Genomic DNA, 12,073 nt, shown 5'->3' with positions numbered 1-12,073 from the left:
ATTTCTTCTGCACAGGCTTCTACAGACCAGCACAAAAATATTGTTACTCTTCACAGTCCATACAGAAGTGACTTTTGACTTCTGATCTCCACTCCCTAAGTTAGTATTTTTTGTTTTTAAAAAAAGTGAGTGAACATGCATCCACTTCCCTGCATCTTTTCCTCTGACTTTTTTATGGAAATCTATTTTAAACACTACTACAGGGAAATCCTAATATTTCCCAGCACTTCTAGGTTGCATGAACATATACATAAGACTTGGTCATGTTTTATGCATCTTTTTCATATTTTTTATAATACGTTTAGCTATATGATGGTTTTGAAATATGAATGCTTCAGTGAATGTTTTAAATATATCAAATACAGCTCAATTAAACCCACATTTTAATGGAATGCTATGGTTGGATGCAGAGCATTAATGGAATGCTGCCTAAACTCATTCAAAGTAGTGCTCTCACATGAGGGCACAACAATGGTACAATTTATGAAAGATGTTGCTGACATTTTGTAGTTATATTTCAAACTGAAATATGGAAGCATTTTAATTAACAGAGATATCCGCTGGGTTTCTTATTTCTCACCAAAAAAAAAAAAAAAAAAAGGCAACAAAAAACCACTTTTAAAACCAGTTGTGATCCTAAACTGATTGGACAGTGATTTTTCTCACATATTTCTTTCTTCAAAGTTAGAATAAAGAACCCTTCATTTTGATCAAATAAAAATAAGTATCACCACATGGACTGAAGAATTGGTGATATGAAATTTAAATCCAGAGTAAACAATTAGGGAATGGCCTAAACCAAAACACTCCAATTTAGGGAAGATACTCTTTTTTTTTTTTTTTTTTTTTTAATGTTGTAGGTTATCCCAATTTCCATCTTCTCCTGTAATTGTTTCTACAAAACATTTGGGAAAAAGTATTTTTCAATTTTGTTTATCCACCTATCCAGACTATTTGTGGAGTTAATTTTGCCCTAAATGTCTTTCTGTATGAAACATACAATCCACACTCTTGTAACTGAAATGTGATCTGTAGACTTTGTTTGAGAACATGACTGTACTGTAAGTAACACAATGTATCAATCTGTTACCTAATTACTATCTTTATACTTTTGCCAATATAACAAGACACACCACATTCCACTGCAGATTTTGTGGGTACTATCCACATTATAATTTCAGTTTAAAATAATGTAAAACTTTGGATTAATTTGTTTGGGTTTTTTTTTTAGCTAATTTAACATTGTTAGGACAGTAAAATAAAGTACAAACTGTATACAGTGCATACAAGTACCAAGTCTGTTTGAATAAAAGGTATACATTATAAGGAAAGTCACATCCTTCAAACACTCAAATAACTCCTCCAGATTCAAAGTGCAAAATAAACTCAGAAGGCAGAAGGTAATGTGCAATTGAGACAAATCACTATTACGATAACAAAAAGAAAAGCAATCCAAGTAAACTAATCTATTTGCCCCTACTGTATTTAAAGGAGTTTAAGATTGAAGCTATTATGATTATAACATACAGGTACATCCACATCCCCCAAATCCCAGAGAGCAATTCCATGCTAAAGATATAAGATTTTATTGATTGTATAACGCCATATGCTAAAATCCAAGACAAATAAACCAAAAAATCCCTGCATTGCTATGACACATTAATAAAAAATAATCAAACCTGTTTTCTTGTCAGTACACCTTAGGTCATTTTATATTGTTCAGTAGAAGTTAATGACATTCTAAAAAAAGAAACCTTCATGAAGCCTATGGCTAATCTAGCTGCATAAATGTATGATGATTGCTGTTTTAGAACCTTTAAATCTGATTCCTGGTTTAGGAATGGTAGACAATTATCTACATTTTTTTTTATGGTTAAAGTGGTCAATATAAACAATATTCTCACTTAATATGGCCATTTCTAAGTGCTCTTGAATTTTCTAAAAGAGACTATTGCTTTTGCTTATATATAAACACATCTATAGCCAAAGGAATCAGATGAGCTACTTAAGTGAGCATATGTAAAGGGCACATTGTAGAATTCTTTACTCTGGACATCCATCCCTCTTTATACCAGCAGCAGTGAGAGAATGGTGCCACTATTTTCTGCCACCATGCCACTGAGAGATCTCCCAGTATCAGTGAAGTTGTGATGTCCCTCAGAATTGGAATTATTTGCTTTCATGTATTAATTTTGATGTGTCTGAGAATACCTTGATGCCTTTTCATGTAAAACTACAGTAGTAATATGCCTGAGTTGCATAAATCTGGAAACCGTATATACTTCATGTACATCTAATCATGTTTTAATGACAACTATTAAAATTTGCAAGGTATGAATGCAAGATTGGTAAGTGTGGCTTTTTATTGTGTCATCTTTCTGAAGATGTATTTTCTGGTTAAATTATTTCATTTATATCAAGCCCTCTGAGCTTACTGTGACCTCACTTTCATCCAGTCAGCAAAAGCAATAAACAAAGAAGCTTTGCACAGCAGATTTCTCTTTTCACTTAACTGCTTACAAAGCCATCATTCAAAGATTGTTTGAGAAACAGTTGTCTGACACACTGAAATTGAAAGGAGAATTTCTCAGGAATAGGAGGGAGGAAGAACATCACAACATGCAGATGCAGCAGGGAAGAGATGGAGTGGCTTTTGAGACACATCAATGCCTATGGCATTGTTTGCAGACTAACAGACAACTGACCTTATTTAAAGAATTAAAACCAAAATTTCAAATGACTGCTGGTATGATTGGGGGTTTGATTAATGTAAGTAGGTTTGCTGACAGTAATACAAATTAATCCTTTCATTGAATCCACAGATCTCAAAGCATTTTACAAAGTAAGCAGCATCTTTATCAATACTTTATAAATAGGGTAACTGTGGCACAAGATAATGAAATACTTATGTTATTCAGTAGGCCAATGATAGACTTCAAAATAAAAGCTCAAGTCTGTACATCCTATATCAGTGATGAATTCATGGGCTTCCTCCTTTAAAGAGATTAAAATGACAAAATGTAGAAAGGTTTAATTAATCTTTTTTTTTCTTTTTTCCCATGGAGTACATGTTTAACTAGATTTAGAAGGGAATCAGGAGTCTTCTCATTGAAATCCAGCCAAGATTTAAGAACAAAAGACAGCTGAAAGTGGAGTGCATGTCTGGGAGAATTAGAGCACCCTGTTCTCTATGGCGACCAGCTAAAGAGGCAGGCTGCCAGAACAAGAACACACCAGGTTTGCATGTGGAGGAACAGGATCCAGGTATGCTCTGTTTGAAGCAGAAGCTGTTGAGAATTTGTGCTTTGCAAAGATGCTGCAAGAACAGCTCAATCTTTCTCCATCCTGTGCCCGAGTTACACCTGCAAGCCAGATTTGAACTCATAAGCACACAGAAGCAGAACCCACTCATACACAGAATACCACTGAAATACTTTTTCTTATGTTTACTAATTACTTTTTAAACCTCAAAAATTCTTGACCTATACCTAACCTAATAGCAGATCCTTTTCAGGTCTTGATAATCCTTTAAACCAGTCGGTCTCGTAGAAAAGACTCTATCTTGACAATAATATCAAAGAAATGACCTTTTTTCAGCTATTTTCCAACCTAATTTGTCACTGAGAGCTCTGCAAATCAGGCTGTATCTATCACATTACACTACAATACATCATACAATGTACTAAGGCATGAATGATGTAACCTAAGATTAGCTGTCATAACGATACATATTACTAAGATATTTGAGAAGTCAAAAGACCACATTCTTATCTGATATAAAGTGACCTAGCTTGATTGTTTCCTTTGGGGAGAAACTACATATGCTTAAGCTGCCAACATTACACCATTACATTTGATCATGTATCACTGGCTGTATCATTAATTGATCATGTAACACAAGCAGGCGCAATACATATTCCTCTATGGACATTTGACTACCCATGGAAAATCATGTCCTGGAAGAGCAGCTGGTGGAAACTGATCTAGGCAAAACTGAAATGGTGCTGTTTGGAAAATAAAATGTTTCAAAACTTTTCCCAAAGCTTACAGTTTCTATCTGTTAATTTAGTATGTATGTCTTGGCCTTGTTGGGTCCCTCCTAAACTTGGACATTCATGTATCGTCTCCAAAATGGGCCTTCGTTCTTCCATTTCATTAGTTTAATTCTTCCTAAGGAAGGTTTCCCATAGCAGTCTCTGTATTTGTCATCACTTGTCTTTGTGTTCAGATCAAGAAGACAGAGCATAACTCTAATACTCACTACAGGCCCACGCCTGTGCTACATATATAGATAAGTTGAAGGCATTCCATACAGCATGGCAATACAGTCTAACAACTTAATGTGGGAAAAAAAAAGCAGCACCTTTTCCATAAGCTCCCCCTTCTCCCTACTCTACCCCCTGCTCAAAGACCAAGACCTCAAACCTGAAGCCAAAAACCTTGAAGGAGCTGGCTGGGGTGCTCACCAAGCTGCTTTCCATCATTTACCAGCAGTCCTGGCTGACCGGGGAGGTCCCGACAGATTGGAAATCAGTCAATGTGACGCCCATCTATAAGCAGGGTCGGAAGGATGATCCAGGAAATTACAGGCCTGTCAGCTTGACTTCAGTGCCTGGGAAGCTGACGGAGCAGCTCATCCTGAGTACCATCATACAACACATGCAGGACAACCAGATGATCAGGCCCAGTCAGCATGGGTTTATGAAAGGCAGGTCCTGCTTGACAAACCTGATCTCCTTCTACGACAGGGCGACCTGCTTATTGGATGAGGGAAAGGCTGTGGATGTTGTCTACCTTGACTTTAGTAAGGCCTTTGACACCGTTTCCCACAGCATTCTCCTGGCAAAACTGGCTGCTTGCGGCTTGGATGGGCACACACTTTACTGGGTAGAAAACTGGCTGGATGGCCGGGTCCAAAGATTTGTGGTGAACGGAGTTAAATCCGGCTGGTGGCTGGTCATGAGTGGTGTCCCCCAGGGCTCAGTTTTGGGGCCACTCCTGTTTAACATCTTTATTGATGACCTAGATGAGGGGATCGAGTGCACCCTCAGTAAGTTTGGAGATGACACCAAGTTGCGTGGGAGTGTTGATCTGCTCGAGGGTAGGGAGGCTCTGCAGAGAGACCTGGACAGGCTGGAGCGATGGGCCAAGGCCAACTGTAGGAGCTTCAATAAGGCCAAGTGCTGGGTGCTGCACTTGGGCCACAACAACCCCCAGCAGCGCTACAGGCTTGGGGAGGAGTGGCTGGAGAGCTGCCAGTCAGAGAGGGACCTGGGGATGTTGATTGACAGCCGGCTGAACATGAGCCAGCAGTGTGCCCAGGTGGCCAAGAAGGCCAATGCTATCCTGGCTTGTATCAGAAATAGCATGGCCAGCAATAACAGGGAAGTGATCTTACCCCTGTACTCGGCACTGGTGAGGCCGCCCCTCAATTACTGTGTTCAGTTCTGGGCCCCTCACTACAAAAAAGACATTGAATTACTCGAGTGTGTTCAAAGAAGGGTAACGAAGCTGGTGAAGGGTTAGGAGCACATGTCGTACGAGGAGCGGCTGAGGGAACTGGGGTTGTTTAGTCTGGAGAAGAGGAGGCTGAGGGGAGACCTCATCGCCCTCTACAACTACCTGAAAGGAAGTTGCAGAGAGATGGGGATGAGTCTCTTCAACGAAGTAACAACTGATAGGACAAGAGATAATGGCCTCAAGTTGCACCAAGGAAGGTTTAGACTGGGTATTGGGAAGCATTTCTTTACAGAACGGGTTGTTAGGCGTTGGAATGGGCTGCCCAGGGAGGTGGTGGAGTCCCCATCCCTGGAGGTGTTTAAGAGGCGGATTGACATAGCACTTAGGGATACGGTGTAGTTGGGAACTGTCAATGTTAGGTTAATGGTTGGACTAGATGATCTTCAAGGTCCTTTCCAACCTAGATGATTCTGTGATTCTGTGAAGTATGTCTCCATAAACCATGATGTGAATTATGGTCAAAATTTGGTTCACAGAAGTAGAACCAATTATGAGGAGATAGGGATGTTTTTTAAATATGCCTCTCTGGCTTTCAGATTTAGAAGTCTGTCTCATTTGCTCCTAAATAAGCAATTAGGGCATAATCATAACACTAAGCAAATGACAGATACAACCTTTTGGACAGATACAACCTTCTAAGCAAAGGCAATGTTTTAATTAATTTGTTTTCTGCACTGTAACAATTTCAAAAATGTGGTGGTATGATTTTTTTCACTATTATAATTTTTTAGGCTGTTCCTTGTAATAAATTTAAAGGAAATGACAGACATAATAAAGCTCACTAACTTCAGGTACATGTTTTCCTGAGATAGTATTCAATGACTAGCTCATTGCTGTTCCATCCAAATATTCACACCGACAGATAGGCTGCTCAGATGTTTTCTGGTGCCATCATCTGTAAGATTGTCATTATGACACTTGACATAACTCATGTGCTGTCAGACGATTCAACCATTAAAGACTGAATCATTGCTAACTATGGTAGAAATCAGTTTTACTGTAGATTGATTACTTCAGAATAAACATCTTTCTCCAGGAGAAATTCTAAAGACATTTATTCAGATTTGGATAAGAAGTCAGAGTTATTAAGAACAAAAAACTTAATTTCATAATACCCACAATAGTAAAAGAATAAAAGAATAACACCTCCCTCATATGCCAAAACCCACTACAGACAGAAAATAATGCTGAAATCATTACAATGCTGTCATTCTCAAAATCATTTCTATGTCATCGCCTGGATGGCTGTAAAACAAAAATGAGATATAAGGAGGCTCTAAAAAGATATAGACAGGATAAATAAGAGTAAAATGATTTATCCTCTCATAACATGAGAACATTCAAAGAAAGTGATCAAAGGAAGTATCTTCCTTGCAACTCATTATTAACAGTGGAACTTACTGTTTACATGTTCATGAAATCAATGAAGTTTGTAAGGATAACAAGAACATGTAGAGGCAAGATATACAAAGAAAACAGCCTCATAGTTTAGAATCTGGATGAAAGCTTTTCCTGAGACTGGTTACTTCACAGCCTCATCACACAAAGGACTTGCCCCTTCCTCTGAAGCAGCTGGTACTTGCAGTTATAAGCATATTGGACTGCATGGATCTGTTCCATCCAGGTAATGCTGACACCTACTAAAGAGGCAGCAAGTGTCAGCCTACGTGCAATGCCATTCCAGTGTGGCTTTTCCCATTACCAAAGCCAGCTACTCAGACAGTTACAGTCTTGGACACTGCTGCACCACACCTTTTTGCTGGTTAGCTCTCACTGAGAGCCAAAGAGCCTGAAAGCGATCCGCATCTTTTAGTGTCCAACTAATTTAGAATGTGTAACTTGACCTCATGAACACAATGACTGACAATAGTCTGTCAAAAACCTTTAAGGTTTAAATTCCTCATTTTTTCTTTCAGGCTAATGCAACAAAAGTGAACAATCAACAGAAGTATAATTCAGAATGTCAGCAGTTGTCACTACTTAGAGCTCAGCTAAACTGCAACATCATATTCAATTCTGAGAGTTTCTGATTTTCACATTCAATGTTCTGTGAATTCGGGAGTATTCTGTCAATCATTAGATTAGATTAGATTGAGATTTAGTGAAAGATATATTAACCCTGATTTTTACATGGTTTGACCCCGTATTACTACAGAAAGTTTACATGTAAGAAGACAGTAAAAGGTAGCAGTAATATTCTATCTATAAACAAAATCAAAGAAGCAGGTTTAAAAAATAAAACAATACTAGCAGTTTTTAATGCCTTTTCTTTTATGTTCAAAGTTTTACCTCAAACTTATAGACAGGTGCAAACAGTATGATTTGTAAGTGACCTTTAAAGAACTGTTTCTTAAACCTATCCTGTTATAATCAAAATGTCTATTTTACAAATTCCTTTACATGTACCTCATAATATGTTCGGCATATCTTCAGGGCACATTTATGAACTAATGAAAATTTCATTGATTTACATTAGATCTATATTTAAGATGATTGTAGTCCCAATGACCTTACAAAGATTTGATGAAAATTCTCACAAAACAATGTCTTGTCAAAAACACTTATTACTTTCTATAACCATTTTGATTTAACAATGTAGCATATCATAAAGCTTTATTGAGTACTAAACCACTAAAAAAACGTCAGAAAACTGCTAATTATTCCTTCTAAAGAGCAAAATGCTCAACCAGCTAGGCCTTTCTCACAAAGCAACAGCTGGCTGCTCTGACATTCCTCCATTGTCTGGATCAGGGACATGCCCAAAATATTGCACAACTCTCTTATTCTGAGGCATTTAAATTTCTTTTTTCTGGTGCAGGAATGAAAGAATGAAATGTTTACATTTTACCCCATCAGGGAGTCAGGAAATATCCCAAATTTGAATTATGCTGATATGCTGAACTACAGACATACACTTAAGGACTCCTACTTACAGCCTTACAGTTACAAGAAATTTTCAGATATTCATTGTCATTTAGGCATTAGCATAAATACTGTTCAAAAGAAGTATATCCCTTCCAGTTCTCTGTTTGGGGATTTAGTTGCCTCAGCAAACTGCAGTTAATGCCTGTCTAAGACTTCCTTACTTACTCCCACTTCTAAGATTAGAGGGTGTATGACACTATATTTTCTACAACAGATTTCAATCTACATGCATCTTGAGGTTATTTCTTGTGAAACTTCTATTTGTAACCCTTGTATCTACAGGCAGAAAGCCATGGTAACATTTCCATAGAGTGGTGTATAACACTGATATCTTTTTTTGTCTTATCTGTACTACTACTCTCAGAAAACACTTGTGGATCATGACATCAATTTCTAATTGTGCAAGCATTTCTATCTTTTTGCAGAACAAAACTTAGAGCAGCTGATAGCTGCTGCATCTCTTTTTTACAATTTTACAGCACATAATAACGATAAAGTTTGACTCTGCCAGCTATTTTATTGGCTGTTTTGTAATTTTGTTATAATTTTCCAGAAACTATTGAGAATTATGGTGTTAAGTGGTTGCATACTTAGATGACAGAAACTGACACCTCTACTTCAGTGTAATATAATGTCAGATATTACTACACCAGTTATTCCATATCCATGAAAAATAATTTAATACACACCATCTTGAGTTAGCTCATAGCAACATCTACTAAAACTACCTTGGGGGATTGAGAATAAATTTAGGAAGCTTATCTTTGTTAGTTTTACCTTTTCCCCAGGGGACAAATAAATACACAGATAAGTGATCACAGTTAAGATGATACTTCAGAAGGTTCTATTAACAATTTTGAAATGCAATGCAATTGTGTATTATATTGGGAAAACTTCTTCAGCTAAGTGATTAAGCTGTACACAGAAACATGTGATCTCTATTTCCACAAATTCCTAAAGCACTGTAGCTGTGCCCATCAAGAAGTGAGTGCAGTTCCTTGTATTTAATATTTGAACATCAACACTTAACAAGAATAAAATGCATCTGTGCAGAATATGAGATGGTCTTAATAAAGTTTAGCATGAACAACATTTTCAAAAAAAGATATATTCTGCTTTCTGCTTAGTCAATAGCATTTCTCTAAACAGTAAGTTGTAAATTACCATTCTATGCATGTATATTTAAGATAGAACACTACTTGAAAATTAATGTAGTTTGACCTAATTGTTTGCTCTAGTTACCCATTTAAAATTTCCTCTTATTCATACCTCACAGAAACCAGCTGATTAAATTTTATTGTTGCTTGTCTGTTAGTTCCATATATACTGCAATGTTAATTTCAGTCATTGTATGTCATGCATTGGGAAAGGGCAGAAGGGCAGGGGGAAGAATCTAAGCATGAGATAGAGGTGAGTAGCACACGAGACATCTATAAAATAGAAACATATTTGTAGCTATATTCTTAAAGCAAGGAGACTATTATGTAAGACACAGAAATAAAGACTGTTCCAATTGGCCTAAGATTTACTGAGCACTTAGTGATATGAATATATTACACTTAGACTTAAAACCTACATTGTTTCACCTAATTTTTATATTCAAGCCCACTTCTATTTTCTGTAAGAATGATCAAAAAATTCAAAGCTGAAGGGTAAACTGTGAATTACTTTTAGTTTTTTAAACTACTTGTAAGAATTCACATTCACAAATTTTCTTACAAAAAGTTAACTGAGCCTTGTCTTGAGCAATACATTCTTCAGAAGTGACAGAGCTGCTTGTATGTGTGCATGTGTCTATTGTAGCGCATTGATTTTAAACTGCTGCCAGATTCAGTTCACATTAGCAACATCAGATGAAATCATGAGCAGGATGGGAAATCTCAGGTGCTTCTTTCCACCTACTTAGTGACTGCCACTTGGATAGACCTATTGTAACAATGATGAATGTGGCAAGACTTAGGTAAAAAAAGGAAAAAAAAAAAGCCTCCTATGAGGCAGAAGATATATGTCAGTTATAGACCAAATTCTACTGTCTCTTATGCACAGGCTTCACCACAAACTTCACTGAATGGGACTGTCTTATCCATAAAAAGAACCCAGTCTACTAGGTTAATTTCACAGGGGAGAGCTATAAAGGAAGAAGAAAAGAAGATCTGTAAGTTACTGCCCAGAAAGTTCAGCTTGTGGTCAAACCCACCATTTATGGACTCTTGATGCTTGTCTGCCCACATAAATTGAAGTAGTTCAACGACTGCTCTAATTTTGCATACAGATACGTATATATTTATACTTTATCCTGGTTACAGGAACTGGAGCATTGATTTCAAATCAATTTCGGTACTCATGTTTAACAGGGAGACACAGAAATGCATAAACAAACTGGGGATAGTTTTAGCCCTTCATGGGGAGGGAAATATCTGTAGTTTATAATGTCATATATGTGAAAATACCAAAAGTTTAAGAATATAAGAATATTAAAAATATAAGAAAAGACAGTTAAATATTATAAGTATGTAAAAAAAAGATGAAAATAAATAGAAAGATAGGAACTACCTAAGATTTTCTTTTTTTCTCTAAAGCTAAATTTATTCTCCTGTAGACATTAAAATGGACTATAATATTATAAATACATATATACAAAGACTGAGTCATACTCTTTGATGTCTTCAATGAGAATACTACCTAAATAGAGTCATAAAGATTAGGTGTTACAGCTTTATTTCTTTGTGTAAAAAAACCTCTCATGATAATGCCTTATCACATACCCTACAGAACTTCAGCCCAACACATCTGATAAATTAACTCTCAGCCAAACTTCTGGATTCTTATTCAGAATGATTCTCCACACTGTCTGTAATATGTGTAAAAGACAAATGACTTCATGTTAGTTAAAAGAGTCTAGATGATTCAGAATGACATGGATAAAGATGCCTTACAGAGATATCAGGTCTATTTCTCAAATGGAAATGAATGAAAATCTTGAGAACTTAAAATTGCAGTGAAATTCCCATTATGTGCCATATTTTCAACACAGCTCTAACAACATGGTTGTGTGATAGTTTGTACTTGTAGTTAGCCATACAGTTCTATGAGTTTTCTGCTTTAAAATCTTATTTTCACTTGTATTAAGTTGCCTCTCACACACATTCCTAGTTGGTGTTTAGGCCCTAGGCCGCTGTGAGGAACTGAGGGAGTTAATGCCTCAAACATTCATCAATGCAGAAAGCCTCAAGGACAAGTTGTGACCTTTGTGGTTAGTCTAAGGAACAAACTATCTGCCTAAGGAAGCATAGAGTGCATTGAAGGGTGCACGGCTCCACTCCCTTGTGGTTGTACTGCCAACTTCTCTAGATAAGCCTCAAAGAGGGGAAACGTAGACTGAGTAAAACCATATGTTTGGGTTAATACCTACACTTTAATTTAGGAGCTTGATAAATTGTGTAGGCCTTGCTAACAACTATACCCTTGAAGAAGAGCTAAAAGACCGATAAGAAGAAAACATGTTGCCCCAGAAGGAGCCAAAGGCTGGATGATTGCCCAGGAAGCAAAACCTGGGGGAAAGGTAAAGGTGGCGGGGAGACATCATGACCACCGACTCAATTGGACAAAAGGGTTAATACACCTCATC

This window comes from Strix uralensis, chromosome 4 (genome assembly GCF_047716275.1).
Source record: "Strix uralensis isolate ZFMK-TIS-50842 chromosome 4, bStrUra1, whole genome shotgun sequence".
NCBI classification, from domain to species: Eukaryota; Metazoa; Chordata; class Aves; order Strigiformes; family Strigidae; genus Strix; species Strix uralensis.
Note: the sequence above shows the minus strand (reverse complement) of the source record.